Genomic DNA, 16,738 nt, shown 5'->3' with positions numbered 1-16,738 from the left:
AGTTTGGTTTTCGAATCTGGTTATGCTTTTGCTTCATGTTTTTCTAGTTTGTGTTCAAGAGTCTCTGTTTTGCTCCAGTCACGTTTTGTTCTGTCAATTAAGTTTATTTGGTTCACCTGCACCATGTTAATCAGTTTTGTTGCTCCACCTGTACCATGCTCCATTTATACACACCTGTTCTGTTTAGTCTTCGCGGAAACATTTTTCACTTTCATGCTCATGTCAAGTTTTGATGCTCATGTCAAGTTTTGATGCTCAAGTCTTATTTTCGGATCATGCCATGCCTGTCTCGCCTGCCCGTCCGTTGTTTTGTTCCTGCCTCCTGCTGTGAGTGAGTTTTTGTTTTTTGTCATTAAATCTTTTACACTTACCGTCATACTGCCTTCTGGTCTGCATTCTGGGGTCCTGTATCTGTCAAACCATAACAGAAACTATGTATAAATTTCTATAAACATGATGCTGTTTACTTATTTGAACTCCCTCCTTGGGCTTTTCTAACATCCAAGAAAACTGTTCTTCAGAATAGAAAAATATTAAATATCCGCTGATATTAACCATCTTGTATCTGAAGCTCACTGGAAGGCAGTTGTGCAAGTTTTGCTGAGCACGACTGTGGCACTTAGTAGGTTTTCCCCTGTGGTACTGAAGGGCTAATTTACAGCTTAAACACAGGAAATGACCTTAATCCCCTGAGTTTCCCTTAATCTGCAAACTCTTTCTGTTCTTCATGCTCCAAATGATTGAGCAGCACACATGTCCTCATACAGCCACGCACAGACCTAAAGCTGCTCAGTGGTCAATGGCAGAGGAGATCCTGTTTAAGGTGATTAGGATTTCATCTAAAGGCAACAAAGAAATAATCCAGAATACTAACAGTCATATGTTAGAGGTTGTTGGGTTGCTTTTTAACATTTTAACCTTCAGCAGTAGAGGATATCCTGTAACACATGGGTCATATTACCATGGGTCATGGTAATATGTAACTTCATGTCAGCGTTTAGAAGCTTTTTGCACAAGCAGATGGCATTACCTGGAAATTGTGCAAAATTAGCTTTCATCTTTCATTGCATGTATGATTTGGCTGTTTGAAAAGTAGACAGGTTGTTATGTTTTATAAGGTGCACTGAAGCCCTGTCAATGTAGCATAATGCCTCAGCTAAACAGTCTGTGTCAGTTGATTTTTGGAATGCAGCCCTTTATAACGTTTGGTGTTGATACGGAGGCCTGGAGCACTCAGCACTGAGTGCTGCCAAGGCACACAGCATTCCCCTGGTTGGCTTCCTTTTAAGTGGAGATATCATTACTTGTTGCTAAGACAACATATAACCCATTAAATAAATGTTTCAAATTTTATGCCACACTTAACATTTTCACAAAATAAAGCACAAGCAAGCAGATATTCTTGCCAAAAAGCATTTCTTTTACCTACCCCTGCAGGGATGTGACAGCATAATAAACACCTCCCTGCTGTGTTCTGTCACTTGATAAGGGCACTTATATCAGGTATTATGCCCATTACAACATTTTCCTCCTCAAATGTATGCTTTTGATGGACAAACAGCCTTTAAATTATAATACATTTCTTTTCACCAACTGGAATTTAATACAAATTACTTTTAAAAAAAAACCTTTTTATCCAGACTCCCAGTATGGGCTGTCCTGGCTGCTGAATAGCCAAGGTGAGCATTTCTGATTTGACAGCTTGGCACTACATAGATAGACTTTTCACATCTTATCTTATCAATATCATTCTCATTGTATCCCATTAATTACCAAAGATCTGACTCCTTTTACCTTTACCTTGTTAGAGAACACTTGTAAACAAACAATAGAGTAAAGAGCAAGGAAAACCATAGACAGGTGAAGGATAAAGCTGTGAAGATGTTTAACCTTTCATGCATGGTTTTCTTTGTGTGATTTTAATGTTTTATCTTAACCATTGCTTGAGATGATCTCTGTGAAAAGCACCTTACAAATAATTTAGTCATTTATTTTAAAATTGTACAGATATTTAGATTGTTTTAAAGTTGCTCACTCTAATATAAAATTGTGTTCTTTTTTGAAAGAACTAGAATAATCATTTATGTTTTTATATTTGGGGCAATAGTTCGAGTCCTTATAAGGACCCTCTGACTTTGGGGCTGTCAGCAGTGGCTTAGTCTGCCCATGCCTCAGGCTGGCTGTGCATCTTGTGTTTATTTATTTTTTTTATTTTAATCTCCCTGAGTGACATCTTATTTCATCCTATTATATCCCTTTTCATAATTTGTTTGAAATTGTCTCTTCCCATTCTCTGGAAATAACCTTATGGGAGTATGTCTTTACTCACTTCTCTGTGAGTGGTTAATGAAAAAGAGTCCTGAAAAAGTGCATGCTGTGTTTGAGGTTGATGTCACTGAGTGCCTGATGACACAAATCACAATAGAGTCTCAGTCTGACACAACAGCAGACAATACTCTTTTCTTGCCACAAGAAGAAGAAACTCAGTTATTTCTATCTTTCTCTGTTTCAACTCCATTTCCTCTTGTCTTCAGTGTTTTGTGTTTTCAGAGATTTTATTGCTCAATGTCCGTTTAAATATTTAATGTTACTCATACTAGAGTAATATTTTTCAATTTTCAGGAAATTGTTTATTTAGATCACTGAGATTTAATCTTTTATTAATCATTATTAGAGATAAATAAAATAAAATAAACTACATATTACCCTATTATTTAACAATTTGGGAGTTTGTTTTTGGGCAAATCGCTATAATAAAAAAATCTTACTGAAAATTAAGAGGGAAGAGTTCTTCAATAATCATGTCTTTCTCAATTCGTTTGAAATTATTGGCTTAATTTAATATTAACATACAAAGTTAGCATGCAAATAATTCTAACTCCCTGAAACTTTTTCTCATTTTGTCACATTACATCACATTGATGAATTATATTGAGATTTTTTGTGATAAGACAAACAGAAAGTAGTACATACCATAACATAATTTTGGGTTATGGCTGTACCTGCTTTGCACGTCTAATGGCAAATATTTTTGCCCATTCTTCTTTGCAATGTAGCTCAAGCTCATAGAGGATAGAGTGTCATCGAATAGCAATTTTCAAATCTTGCTCCGGATTCTCAGTAGAATTCAGGTTGGGACTTTGGTCTGGTCACATATTTTGATCTAAACTACCCACTTGTAGCTCTGGCAGTATGTTTAAGGCCATTGTCCTACTTTATCCCAGAGAAATCCTTGGCATTCTCTGACAGGTTTTCTTATGGTATTGTCTTGTATTTGTCTTTATTCATCTTCCCATCCTCTCTGATCAGCTTTCCTGTCCCTGCCGATGAAAAGCTTCCCCACAGCATGATAAACCCTCCACCATGCATTACAATGAAGATTATTTTTTTCAAGGTCATGTCAGGTGTTAAGCTCAATAATTGCTTCTTGCCATTCTTCAATAAAGGTCAGATTTGTAAAGCGCCCAAATATTTCTGCAGCTCATCCATAAGTATAGATTTTTTGGCTGTTTCTTTGATTAACATTCAACCTTGCAGCAGCCTTAAATAAACTCAACAGAAATATACATGTAAAAAGTGTAAGAGATGACCCAGAGATACTAATTCAAGGATATGACACTAGGCAAATCCTTTGGCCTGGCTGGAATCCAGGTGTATTTCAGGTGGGGCTACAAACACTGACATTAATAAGAGATTTACAACTGAGTGTCATCAGCAAAAAAACTATAAATGATCTAATTTGAACAGTATCTGCTAGAGAAAATATAGAAAATCAAAATAATAATGGACCCAGGATTGAGCCCTGGGGATCTCCACAGTGTAGACACTGGCAGGAGTACTCATTAGTCTTTACAGTGAAACACAATCCTGTAATGGGAGGGTCCAGTGGATGACAAGTAACATAGCCAATAATATTAGTCAGTGTCATGCTTTGCACCAGTTTGCAGAGCTTGGGAGCAGCATGGTGAAGTATAGGCTTTAATAATAAAAATGACAAAAACTTACTGGGCAGTCACTGGGAGAACAGGACAGTGAATCAGACAGGAAACAACACCAGAAACCAACAATGACCAATGAAAACCAGGGAGCCTATGAACAGAAGAGATGTGATAAATGGGAACAGAGGAAAGAAGACTAATGAACAGTGAATACAGAGGGAGCTACATCAAAACATAATGGAATTAGAAGTCCAACATAAGAGAATAACCTAAATGCACAAACAGAACATCCAATGTAGAAAAAGAAGCTAAACACAAAGGAATGAACTAAAAATGACAGGACCTAAACAGCAATAATGAACACAGAAATTAACTGGATCTGGAACGGCATAAAATAACAAAAAGAAAACCAAAAAAAGAATTAGAAAACAAACCAAAAGAAACCCAAACACCAATGGATCATGACAGCAGGATGTTTAAGCCTTTTAAGTAAAACACTGTGTCCCACTTTATCAAATTTGACTCTCTCTCTCTCTCGCTCTGCATATTCACACACAAACATGCACACACACACACACACACACACACACACACACACAAATATATATATATATATATATATATATATATATATATATATATGCAAGGATTTGGTCAGCGTGATGAAGATAAAACAGCAGTGGGAATGTCAACTTTGAATGGAAATGAATGTGAGCAAGCATTCCTTTCTTAGTTAACTTTTACATGGAAATAGAATGATGCTTGTTTTTGCTATTTTTTAAGTTTTATTGTCTTCATTTAAAAATTAGATTAATGATGTAAAACTTACACAAGAATGTTTTAACAATCAAGGGGTCATCATCGTCAGACATTTGCATAGATCCTACAGTGAAATAAGTGAAATTGTTTTTGTTGCAAAAACAAAAAAGCTCCAAAGATTCCTATAAGAAAATAAATTAACTCAATGACATGTTGCTATATCTATGTGTTAAAAAGTTTTAAGACTTTGCCAAGTAAATGTTTATAATGTTTAGTCAAATACTGGCGCTTTTAAGCTAAAATTAATCTACATTTTATATTATTTAATATGTGTAATTTTATCAAAAGCATGCTTAAATTCCAGCAGGTGGGATTCAGAGTTAAGCTCTACAGTTTTTGTACGTATATCTATGTGTGTTTGTGCTGGTTCGAGTGCATTTGTGCTTTTCCATTGGGAACAATGATTTTGCTTGTGTTTGTGACAGCTTGACCTCTTCCTTTCTATGATCCTCTCACACACACAGGCAATGATTCCTGAATGGGGTTGGAGGCTAGCAGTTGCTTACACGTGACAAGTCATAGTTAATTCCAGCAACACAAAGGGGCTCTGGGGGCCAGCAAATATTCTCTACAACACTCACCCTGACCAGATCATGGTGTACTCTGCCTGTTGCCCAGTCACCATTGTAGATAGATCCTCTGCAAACATAAGCAGCTATAGACCTTTGCAATCAAAAGAGATATTTTTACCCTTCGTACAGCTAAATAAAATTCATTTAGAGCCTCAAATGCTACGTGACCTTAAAAAATACAAGTTTTAATATTTGATAAATATCAATTGTAGAAAATTGGGATTTTTGAAGAACCACCATTTTATTTCTATTTTAAGGTTTAAAAATAAAGAACAACATAAAACTTTTGCAAAAAGATAAATTTTCTTCTACAGGATGTTGACATTTGTGGAAAACTGTAAAAAAGCAGAACAGTTCTGATCTAATGACAAGAAAATTGATCTGAAAATATTACTGGTGTCATTCTGTTGTTGAAATGTAATGCAATTATTCTAAAACTTTGAATAATATGAATTAAACTTAGTTCAGAATGTTTAGATTGTGAGCTACGAACATGAATTAATAGCCGGGTTTCAGTCACGTGATTTTGATGACGCACGAAGAGGGCGCGATTTCAGATGGAGGGCAGGAAGTAAAATGTCAATGGAGGCAACCGTTGTGGAGAGTCCGTATTGTAGGGATTTAGATCCAGTTTCCAGGCGAAGATACAAACAGTTAATTAACAGATATGTTGGATATGACCCTTATCTCATCAAGATGAGTGAGTTTTCGAGAGAACCTCAAGATTTGCCGTTAATTGAGGCTGTTGATATCACGCGAACTATCTGGTACTTCAAACGTCTTACTACACTAAACAGCAGATGAAGGCCTACAGAAGTCTGGAGGCATATAACTTTTTTGTCAGTGGGTGGGTCCAGAACCTCGGCACCAAACGGCTTCGCGAAAATAATCGTTTGGCCTTTGCCAAGGTGAGTGTGAGTTCATATATTCATATATTAGTGGAGATGTTAGCGGTTAGCAGTAGTGGTTAAAACAAACATACAGCGCCTCTCTACGGCTACATTAGCCTGACAGTCATTTTCAGTTAGTTTTTTACATCTTTCACCTTTATGAATGACAACCTTTGGCACTCAATAATAATGCTTTTCCTTTTCTCCACTGGAGCGATTGGAGCAGCCGTAAACGGCACAAAACATGGGCATGTTTACAGATGGCAAAACCTCGGCTACTTCACTTCCTGCCCTCCATCTGCATTTCGCACTCTCGTGATATAGCTATGTGACGTCACGTGAAAGCTAGCTATTCATTTCAACCTGGCTAAACTGAACTTAGAAGTGGTTCTTGCAAAGGGTTAATTGATAAAGGATGATGGATGGATGGATGGATGGATGGATGGATGGATGGATGGATGGATGGATGGATGGATGGAACAAATTTCTGTGCAATTTCTTAATTAACAAATAGTTTTTGGATGGGTCACCTTATGTGATTTAAATGTTATCATCCCTTACAAAATTTACGTTAATTCAGTTTAAAAATTTAATCATTTAAGAGTCATGTCTAGGCCGTGCACATTATTTTATCAACCTAACAAATCTGGGTTTTGCCTAATAATCTAGGTGTCGGGGTCTGTGAGTGTATTGTGTGTTTGTGTTGCCTGCTATTTACTCTGCTTGGTCACTAGATGGTGTTTGAGCTCACAGAGGCAAAGGGGACAGGTGCTTCACATTTCACTGATTACCTGAAGGTGTATTTAGACTGGAAGCTGCCAGCACTTTGACGCCTGAGTATTAGCCACCAGTGTTTGTTCCAAATCTGGTTGAGTTCAAGCTGGTCTCCTTACTCTTCTTAAAGAGTGTTTCCTGACTTCTGGATAAGGATTCAAGTCTCCAGTTATTTCCTCCGGATCAAGTTCAAGCTGGCAGCTTCCTGGCTCTTTGACCACCCGGATCAAATCCTAAGCGAACCTTGTCCACCCTCCAACAAACTCTCACGAAGGTGCCTCCAGCCTGGGCTCCACACCATCAATCCACTCTCCGTGATCAGAGCTCCTAAGGATCTACCCTCACAGAACTTCTCCTCCGTTGTGCTCTCAGACCCCACATCTCTTATCCCTCTGGCGGTTCATCTTTCTTCCCCAGTAAGCCTAAGTCTAACCAAGATTACTAAACCGTTGATTTCCTCTGGTCTCACCCTTTTCCCATCTTTTGTACAGTTGGAGAATTACTGGTCCCAGATCCCAAACCCATTTCACTCCTGTGAAAATAAATCTTTTAAACATACTGCTTTTTCTCCTGAGTGTAATTCTGCATGTGGGTCAGATCTATAACAAACACTATGACAGAATACTCAGACCAACAAGCCTCAGCAGAAGCACTTAGGAGAACCTTATCTGAACATTCAACTCAAATTCTAGCTCATGATTCTTCTCTCCGTTCCCTTACAGAGCGGCAGACACAGACCAACGTGCAACTAAATCAAATCACCTCAATGCTCCAACACAATCTGACCAGCCAAAATTCCACTGCAGCAGAGGGTGCCAAACTCGCGTGACGTCACTTCCCCTAACCCTGAGAAGTATTCCGGTGAAGTGGGTGATTGTCGGGGTTTTTTTCTCCAATGTTTGCTTGTTTTCAATCACTCCCCACAATCCTTCCCACATGACGATGTAAAGATTTGTTATATTCTGGGTTTACTGACTGGCAAGGCTTCAAGATGGGCTGAAGCCCACTTCCCAGACTGTAATCAGCTTGGGTGTTCATTTGATGATTTTGTGCAGGGGTTTAAACAGACATTCTCAGCAGAAACAGATCATACTAACACAGCTCGCCAATTGTGGTAACTTAGACAGGGAAATAGATCTGTAACAGAGTTTTCTATTGCTTTTCGCACTATTGCAGCCGCTTCCGGTTGGAACAATTGTGCACTTAAGACGGCTTTCTTTCAGTCCTTGGATGAATCTCTAAAAGATGAGTTAGTTTTGCTAGACGAAACTAAGACACTCATTGAATTGATCGCTTTAGCTATTAAGGTTGATAACCGCATGAGAGAGAGAAAGAGGTCCCGAGTAGAGCGAACCACTGAGAGATCTTAGTTTCCATTTAACGCCCCACCTTCCACCAGGTCTCCTTGTAGGGCAGCAGTTTCCGACCCAGAACCCATGCAGGTTGGGCGCACCCAGACAGGGTCCGCCGGTCATAGAGGGGAGACCGACGGACCAACCCGTTCCCTTCAGACCCCCCAGACTCGTTCTTCGTGCCTCTATTGTTTTCAATCAACAGACCCAAAATCTGTCAGCCCTAATCAATTCTGGTAGTGAGCAGAATCTAATCGATGAGGAACTTGGAGATCGAGCTAAAATACAGGTGGAACCCCTTTCCTCACCACGCTTAGTTTCTGTTCTAGATGGTCAGAGGTTGCATAAGATTTCACACCGTACTAAACCACTAGAGCTCATACTGTCTGGTAATCATAGGGAAAAGATTTCATTCTTTATGTTCCCCATTTCCCAGAACCCTCTAGTTTTAGGTTTCCCGTGGTTACAAAGGCACAATCCGCACTTAAATTGGTCAGAGTGTCGAGTCGAGTCATGGTCCACCCATTGTCTCTCTTCCTGTCTCCAATCAGCTGTTTTTCAAAGCCCCCTGGAGTTAAAAGACATTGATAATGATAACCCAGATCTCTAGCAGGTCCCCACTGAGTATCACGATCTGAGACAGGTTTTTAGTAAGGCAAAGGCCTCGTCCCTGCCACCTCACAGGCCGTATGACTGTGCTATTGATCTCCTCCCAGGGGCCCCACTCCCATCCAGCCGACTCTATATTTCTCGACCTGAGAGTCAAACTATGGAGAAATACATTAATGAGTTTCTGTCTGCAGGAACAATTCAGCATTCCTCGTCCCCTTTAGGAGTAGGTTTTTTCTTCATGGGAAAAAAAGATGGGTCCCTGTATAGATTATAGGGGTTTAAACCAGATCACTATCAAGAACAAGTATCCCCTTCCTCTCATTTCCTCTGCTTTTGAACCAGTACAAGGCTCTACTATTTTCACTAAGCTAGATCTTAGAAATGCCTATCACCTAGTCAGAATCCGCCAGGGGGATGAGTGGAAGATAGCCTTCAAGACACCACTTGGACACTTCGAGTACCTAGTCATGCTTTCGGTCTTTGCAATGCAGCAGCAGTCTTTCAGGCTCTGGTCAATGATGATCTCAGAGATTTTCTGAACATGTTTGTTTTTGTTTACTTGGATGACATTTTGATTTATTCCAAGAACATGGAGGAACACCGTCTTCATGTCTGCCCAGGAACTTCAACGGCTTTTGGAGAACTTTTTCAGCTTTTTGTAAAAGCTGAAAAATGTGAGTTTCATCAACCATCTCTTACATTCTTGAGTTTCAATTTAGAGGGTGGACAGGTCCACTCGGATCCTGAAAAGATCAAGGCTGTTCTCAACTGGCCTGTTCCTGATTCCCGTAAACAGATTCAGCGTTTCTTGGGATTTGCCAATTTTTATCGGAGGTTCATACGAAACTATAGTCAGACAGCTGCCCCTCTGACTACCTTGACCTCCACTAAGACTCCTTTCTCCTGGACACTGGAGGCAAACAATGCCTTTCAGACATTGAAAGATAAATTTTCTAAAGCCCCCATCCTTTCTCATCCAGATCCATCCAAACAGTTTGTCTTGGAGGTTGATGCTTCAGACACCGGAGTGGGGGCAGTGTTGTCACAACAATCACAATCAGATAAGAAACTGCACTCCTGTGCCTTTTTCTCTCGCCGACTTAACAACGCTGAAAAGAACTAAGATGTGGGTGACAAGGAACTCTTAGCCTTCAAATTGGCTCTGGAGGAGTGGCATCACAGGCTTGAGGGGGCAGAACACCCAGTCTTAGTGTGGACGGACCACAAGAATTTAGCTTATCTACAGTCAGTCAAACGGTTAAATCCTCGCCAATCACGTTGGTCTTTGTTTTTCTCCCTGGAACTGTGCCCCAGGACCAAACTTTTGGGCCTTCGACTTTCCGTTCACGCCTGATCCACTGGTTTTACACATCCAAGTTTTTGGCCCATCCCAGAGTTAGCAGAACTATGGCTTTGATCTCCAGACGGTTTTGGTGGCCGTCCCACCACCGTGATGTAAGGGAGTATGTTCAAGCTTGCACAGTCTGCGCCAGAAACAAGACCACAAATCAACCACCTGCTGGATTGCTTCAACCCCTCAGCATCCCTAATCGGCCATGGTCCCACACTGCTTTGGACTTTGTTACTGAGCTACCGACTTCTAAGGACATGACCACCATCCTAACCATTGTTGACCGTTTTTCTAAGGCCTGCCAACCTAGTTCCTCTGAGGAAGCTACCATCTTCCCTCCAAACAGCTCAATTACTCATAAAACACGTTTTCAGACTTCATGGTATTCCCCAAGATATTCTCTCTGACCACGGACCCCATTCTATTTCTCAGGTGTGGAAACAGTTCTGTTTAGCTTTAGGAGCTAAAGTGTCACTAACCTCTGATTATTATCCACAGTCAAATGGACAAACCGAACGAATGAACCAACTGTTGGAGTCCACTCTGTGATACCTCACTTCCACCAACCCAACAGACTGGTGTACGTACCTTTCCTGGATTGAATATGCTCACAACTCTCATGTCTGAGTATTGTCCTGGACAGAGAGTGTGGCTTTCATCTCGAGACATTCCCCTCAAATCCATATCCAAGAAGCTTTCTCCTCGTTTCATTGGGCCCTATGTCATTGAGTCCGTGATCAGCCCCACTGCTGTACGTCTGCGTCTGCCCTCAAGTCTTCGAGCTCACCCCACGTTACACGTCTCTCAGATTTAAGCCTGTCATCTCCAGTGATTCTTGTTGCCTGCTATTTACTCTGCTTGGTCACTAGATGGTGTTTGAGCTCACAGAGGCAAAGGGGACAGGTGCTTCACATTTCACTGATTACCTGAAGGTGTATTTAGACTCGAAGCTGCCAGCACTTTGACGCCTGAGTATTAGCCACCAGTGATTGTTCCAGACCTGGTTGAGTTCAAGCTGGTCTCCTTACTCTTCTTAAAGAGTGTTTCCTGACTTCTGGATAAGGATTCAAGTCTCCAGTTATTTCCTCCGGATCAAGTTCAAGCTGGCAGCTTCCTGGCTCTTTGACCACCCGGATCAAATCCTAAGCGAACCCTGTCCACCCTTCAACAAACTCTCACCAAGGTGCCTCCAGCCTGGGCTCCACACCATCAATCCAATCTCCGTGATCAGAGCTCCTAAGGATCTACCCTCACAGAACTTCTCCTCCGTTGTGCTCTCAGACCCCGCCTCTCTTAGCCCTCTGGCGGTTCATCTTTCTTCCCCAGTAAGCCTAAGTCTAACCAAGATTACTAAACCGTTGATTTCCTCTGGTCTCACCCTTTTCCCATCTTTTGTACAGTTGGAGAATTACTGGTCCCAGATCCCAAACCCATTTCACTCCTGTGAAAATAAATCTTTTAAACATACTGCTTTTTCTCCTGAGTGTTATTCTGCATGTGGGTCAGATCTATAACAAACACTATGACACTAGGTGTATTTCTCGGTTTTCAGAGGTTTTCAGGCTGCTGTCAGTGTTTGGGTAAAGGCCAAGACATACTCGGCAAGTACACAAACTTGTTCTTTTATTCGGAGGCAAGAATAAGTTGTTTACAGTCGGGACATTTCATACCTCACAGGAACTCCTAGGAACCTGTCATAAGTTTCTCCCACTGCAGCCTTTATATTCAGTATATAAGAGTTTTGGAACACTGTGCTGTTTTTATGACTTTAAGGACTTGATACTACAATAAATACTGATTTATACTAATTCAATTCAATTGAGTTTTATTTATATAGCGCCAATTCACAACACGTGTTGTCTCAAGGCACTTTATAAAGTCAATTCAGTCGAACTATACAGATTTCATTTCAGGTACACACATTCCAATTAATCCTAACTATCAAACAGTGCAGTCAGATTCAGTTTTTTATTCAAATTAGTTAAAAGATCTGTTATCTAAGGAAACCCAGCATATTGCATCGAGTCAGTGACTTGTAGCAGTCACTCCTCCTGGATGAGCATGTAGCGACAGTGGACAGTCACTGGCGTTGACTTTGCAGCAGTCCCTCATACTGAGCATGCATGTAGCAACAGTGGAGAGGAACAACTTCCTTTTAACAGGAAGAAACCTCCAGCTGAACCAGGCTCAGTGTGAGCGGCCATCTGCCACGACCAACTGGGGGTTTGAGAGAACAGATCAGATACACAAAAAGAACACAGAAGCACTGATCCAGAAGTACTTTCTATGGGAAGAAAAAGTAAAACATTAATGGTTAAAGCTCTTTTAGAGGCTTCATCTAGGAAAGAAAGATAGCTAATGCTGACCTTGGTTTTGTTTTGTCACTTTGTGAGTTATGTGTCATTTTGGGCTTCAGGGGGCGACAGTGGCTCAGTTGATCAAGTAGTCGTCTTGCAATCGTAAGATTGTTAGTTTCATCCCAGCTTCCCCTTGCCCCTGATCAAGACACTTAACCTCAAGTTGTCTACTGATTTTCTTATTGGTGTATGAATTTGTGTGGTTGCGTTAGTGTGGCTATAGTGTCAAGTGCTTTGAGCGGTCACTATGACTAGAAGAGTATTATATAGATTTAGTCTGCTTAGTGTAGTTTAAGTCAATATTTTTAGATATTATTCCTTGAGTCTGTTTTATGTTTTATCAGCCTCTCTCAGTTGTCTCTGTTCATGCTTCCCCTCAGCTGCAGCAACATTTGGGTATTTAGACTCACCTGTTAATTTTTTTCACTGATATCTCCTCCTGGTAAGGGGTTCATGATGTCTCTTTCATTCACTCCTTGCCAAATTCTCCCGTTGTTATTGTTCTGTTTTTGTCCTTTTGGTTCATCTTGTGCTTTTTGTGTTGATCTGTTCTCTTGTTTCTCTGTTTACTTAAGTTGCTTATGCTTAATGTGAGGTAAAAACATTGAATGAATAAAGACAAACTCATTATTGTGGATTTAGTTTGCTTTTTATTTAATTCCTGACAATTCTACCCCAAGGTATGTTTTGTCTTCTCAGCTTTACATTAAGAATATGAAAAACAGGGGACAAAAAGTTCAGATCATTACAGCTGGTTATGGCTTCTAAACAAAGTTGCACAGACATTATGTAGGTTTGACTATATTTTATACCTTTGCACATATTAATTGTTTCAAACTTTGTGACAAACACGATAAAACCTGATGACAAACAAAGGTTTATTTGTGAATCCCACTGTGATGGTCGGTGTTTGGAAGTCTTCCTGCTCATCAGTGGTCTGTGTTTACTGATTAATCTGCTATCCATCACTATCATCTCATCTCCGCCCAGTAAACAGAGACATCAGTGACTGATCACCCTGATTTGAATCAACAGAAAGCACTTAATCAATAGGGTCAAACACACTAATGTGGTTTGAGTGTGGACAAACAAATGCAAGTGTGTGTGGATTGGAGGAGGCAGAAGTCAGGCAGGGGGTAGCGGTTATTTGGTCTGATGCAACCGAGTCAGTTTCATCACCTGCGGCACTAAGGATGAAGAGGAGGAAGGCAAGAAGAGACACAGGGGAAAGGAAGCATGAACAGTCTAAAATGACTCACAGACACACATACTCTTGGTGTCAGCTTCCATTATGCACCCTATATGACTGTGAGTTATGACCACAGCAATGTGATCATTTACACTTCCTGCTGCTGATAGCCAACGGCTGATATTCTCTGTTTACAGGTCTTTTTTGCTCATATTAGTTTAGCACTGTGTATAACTCCCTAAAATGTCCAAGATCTAAAGTAACAAAAGACTAAATCTTTAAGAAACTTTGCATAGTTGTTGTATAGATTATCGTCCCCATTTGTTCAAAAATAAATTAATTTCAGTAGCATATTATACATAATATTTAAAATGTTTTCTTTTCAGTAGTGTAAAAAATCCTGAGTTAAGAGGACAACGTTCTGGATCACTGTTACACCACCATCAGAGACGCTTATCACGCCGTCCCACGTGCTGCACTGGGCCAATCCGACCACATCATGGTCCACCTGATTCCTGCATACAGGCAGAAACTAAAGCTCTGCAAACCTGTTGTGAGGACGACAAGGAAGTGGAGCAGTGAGGCTGTGGAGAATCTCCAGGCCTGTTTAGGCTGTACAGACTGGGATGTGTTCAGGACTACTACCAACAGTCTGGACGAGTACACAGAGGCCGTGACTTCCTACATCAGCTTCTGTGAGGACAGCTGTGTACCATCATGCACCAGGGTGAGTTACAACAACAACAAACCCTGGTTCACAGCTAAACTCAGAAGGTTAAGACTGGATAAGGAAGAGGCCTTCAGGAGTGGGGACAAAGACATATACAGAGAGGCGAAGTACATGTTTGGGAAGGCAGTGAAAGAGGCCAAACGACTGTACTCTGAGAAGCTCCAAAACCAGTTCTCAGCCAACGACTCTGCGTCTGTCTGGAAAGGGCTCAGGCAGATCACCAACGACAAGCTGAAAGCCCCCCACTCCATCAACGACCGACGCCTTGCCAACGACCTGAACGAGTTCTACTGCCGCTTTGAAAGACAAAGGGACAGTCCTGCAACCATCCTCCACGACACCCCCAACACCTGCAGCCACAATCCACCACCCCCACCTCCCCAACCTCAAGAGGGGCCTTGGCACCTCCAACCCCCACCCTGAAGTTCCCCCCCACCAGCCCCCTACCCACGCCGAGGACGGCTCTTTCCACCCAGGAGAGGGACGTCAACAAACTCTTCAGGAGACAGAACCCCCGGAAAGCTGCTGGATCGGATTCTGTCTCACCAGCCAGCCTGAAGCACTGCGCTGATCAGCTGTCTCCAGTCTTCACAGACATTTTTAACACCTCACTTGAGACATGTCATGTGCCAGCCTGCTTCAAGTCCTCCACCATCGTCCCTGTTCCCAAGAAGCCAAGGACCACAGGGCTTATTGACTTCAGACCCGTCGCCCTGACCTCTGTGGTGATGAAGTCCTTTGAGTGCCTTGTGCTCTCACACCTAAAAGACATCACCGACCCCCTCCTGGACCCCCTGCAGTTTGCCTACAGAGCCAACAGGTCTGTAGATGATGCAGTCAACCTAGCCCTTCACTTCATCCTCCGGCACCTGGACTCCACAGGAACCTATGCCAGGATCCTGTTTGTGGATTTCAGCTCTGCCTTCAACACCATCATCCCAGTTCTGCTACAGGAGAAGCTCTCCCAGCTGAGTGTGCCCGACTCCACCTGCAGGTGGATCACTGACTTCCTGTCTGACAGGAAGCAGCGCGTGAGGCTGGGGAAGCACGTCTCTGACTCCCTGACCATCAGCACCGGTTCCCCCCAAGGCTGTGTTTTCTCTCCTCTGCTCTTCTCCCTGTACACCAACAGCTGCACCTTCAGTCACCAGTCTGTCAAGCTTCTGAAGTTTGCGGACGACACCACCCTGATCGGACTCATCTCTGATGGTGACGAGTCCGCCTACAGATGGGAGGTGGACCATCTGTTGGACTGGTGCAGCCAGAACAACCTTGAGCTCAACGCTCTAAAGACAGTGGAGATGGTTGTGGACTTCAGGCAGAACCCAGCCCCACCTGCCCCCATCACCCTCTGTGACTCCACAATTGACACTGTGGAATCTTTCCGCTTCCTGGGAACCATCATCTCCCAGGATCTCAAGTGGGAGCCAAACATCAGCTCCCTCATCAAGAAAGCCCAGCAGAGGATGTTCTTCCTGCGGCAGCTGAAGAAATTCAACCTGCCAAAGACTATGATGGTGCACTTCTACACAGCCATCATTGAGTCCATCCTCACCTCCTCCATCACCATCTGGTACGCCGCTGCTACAGCCAAGGATAAGGGCAGGCTGCAGCGTGTCATTCGGTCTGCTGAGAAGGTGATTGGCTGCAGTCTACTGTCGCTCCAGGAACTGTACACCTCCAGGACCCTGAAGCGGGCAGGGAAGATTCTGGCTGATCCCTCCCACCCCGGTCACAGACTCTTTGAGACTCTCCCCTCTGACAGGAGGCTGAGGTCCATCCGGACCAAAACCTCATGCCACAGTTTTTTCCCATCTGCCACCAGCCTGGTTAACAAAGCCCAGAAACCACCCTGACACTCTCCCTCCCCCCCCCCTTTTTTTTTTTGCTGACAGGACACCTGTAACCTGCAACTCTATGCGTTACATTAACGCTCAGCATGGACTCCTGCTTTACTTGCACTGCCATACTTGCACAATGATCACCTGCACTGTTGTATTGCTCTTGCATCTTATACTGCTCTATATTTACTCTCACTCACTTAAAACTGTGAACATATATTTATATTATATTGTAGATATGTTTATACTGTTTAATTTGTATTGTATTGCACTGACTACGCCAAAACAAATTCCTTGTATGTCCAAAAACGTA

The sequence above is a fragment of the Girardinichthys multiradiatus genome, chromosome 9 (genome assembly GCF_021462225.1).
Source record: "Girardinichthys multiradiatus isolate DD_20200921_A chromosome 9, DD_fGirMul_XY1, whole genome shotgun sequence".
In the NCBI taxonomy this organism is placed as follows: domain Eukaryota; kingdom Metazoa; phylum Chordata; class Actinopteri; order Cyprinodontiformes; family Goodeidae; genus Girardinichthys; species Girardinichthys multiradiatus.
The sequence above is the reverse complement of the archived record's forward strand: the minus strand, read 5'-3'. Positions refer to the sequence as shown.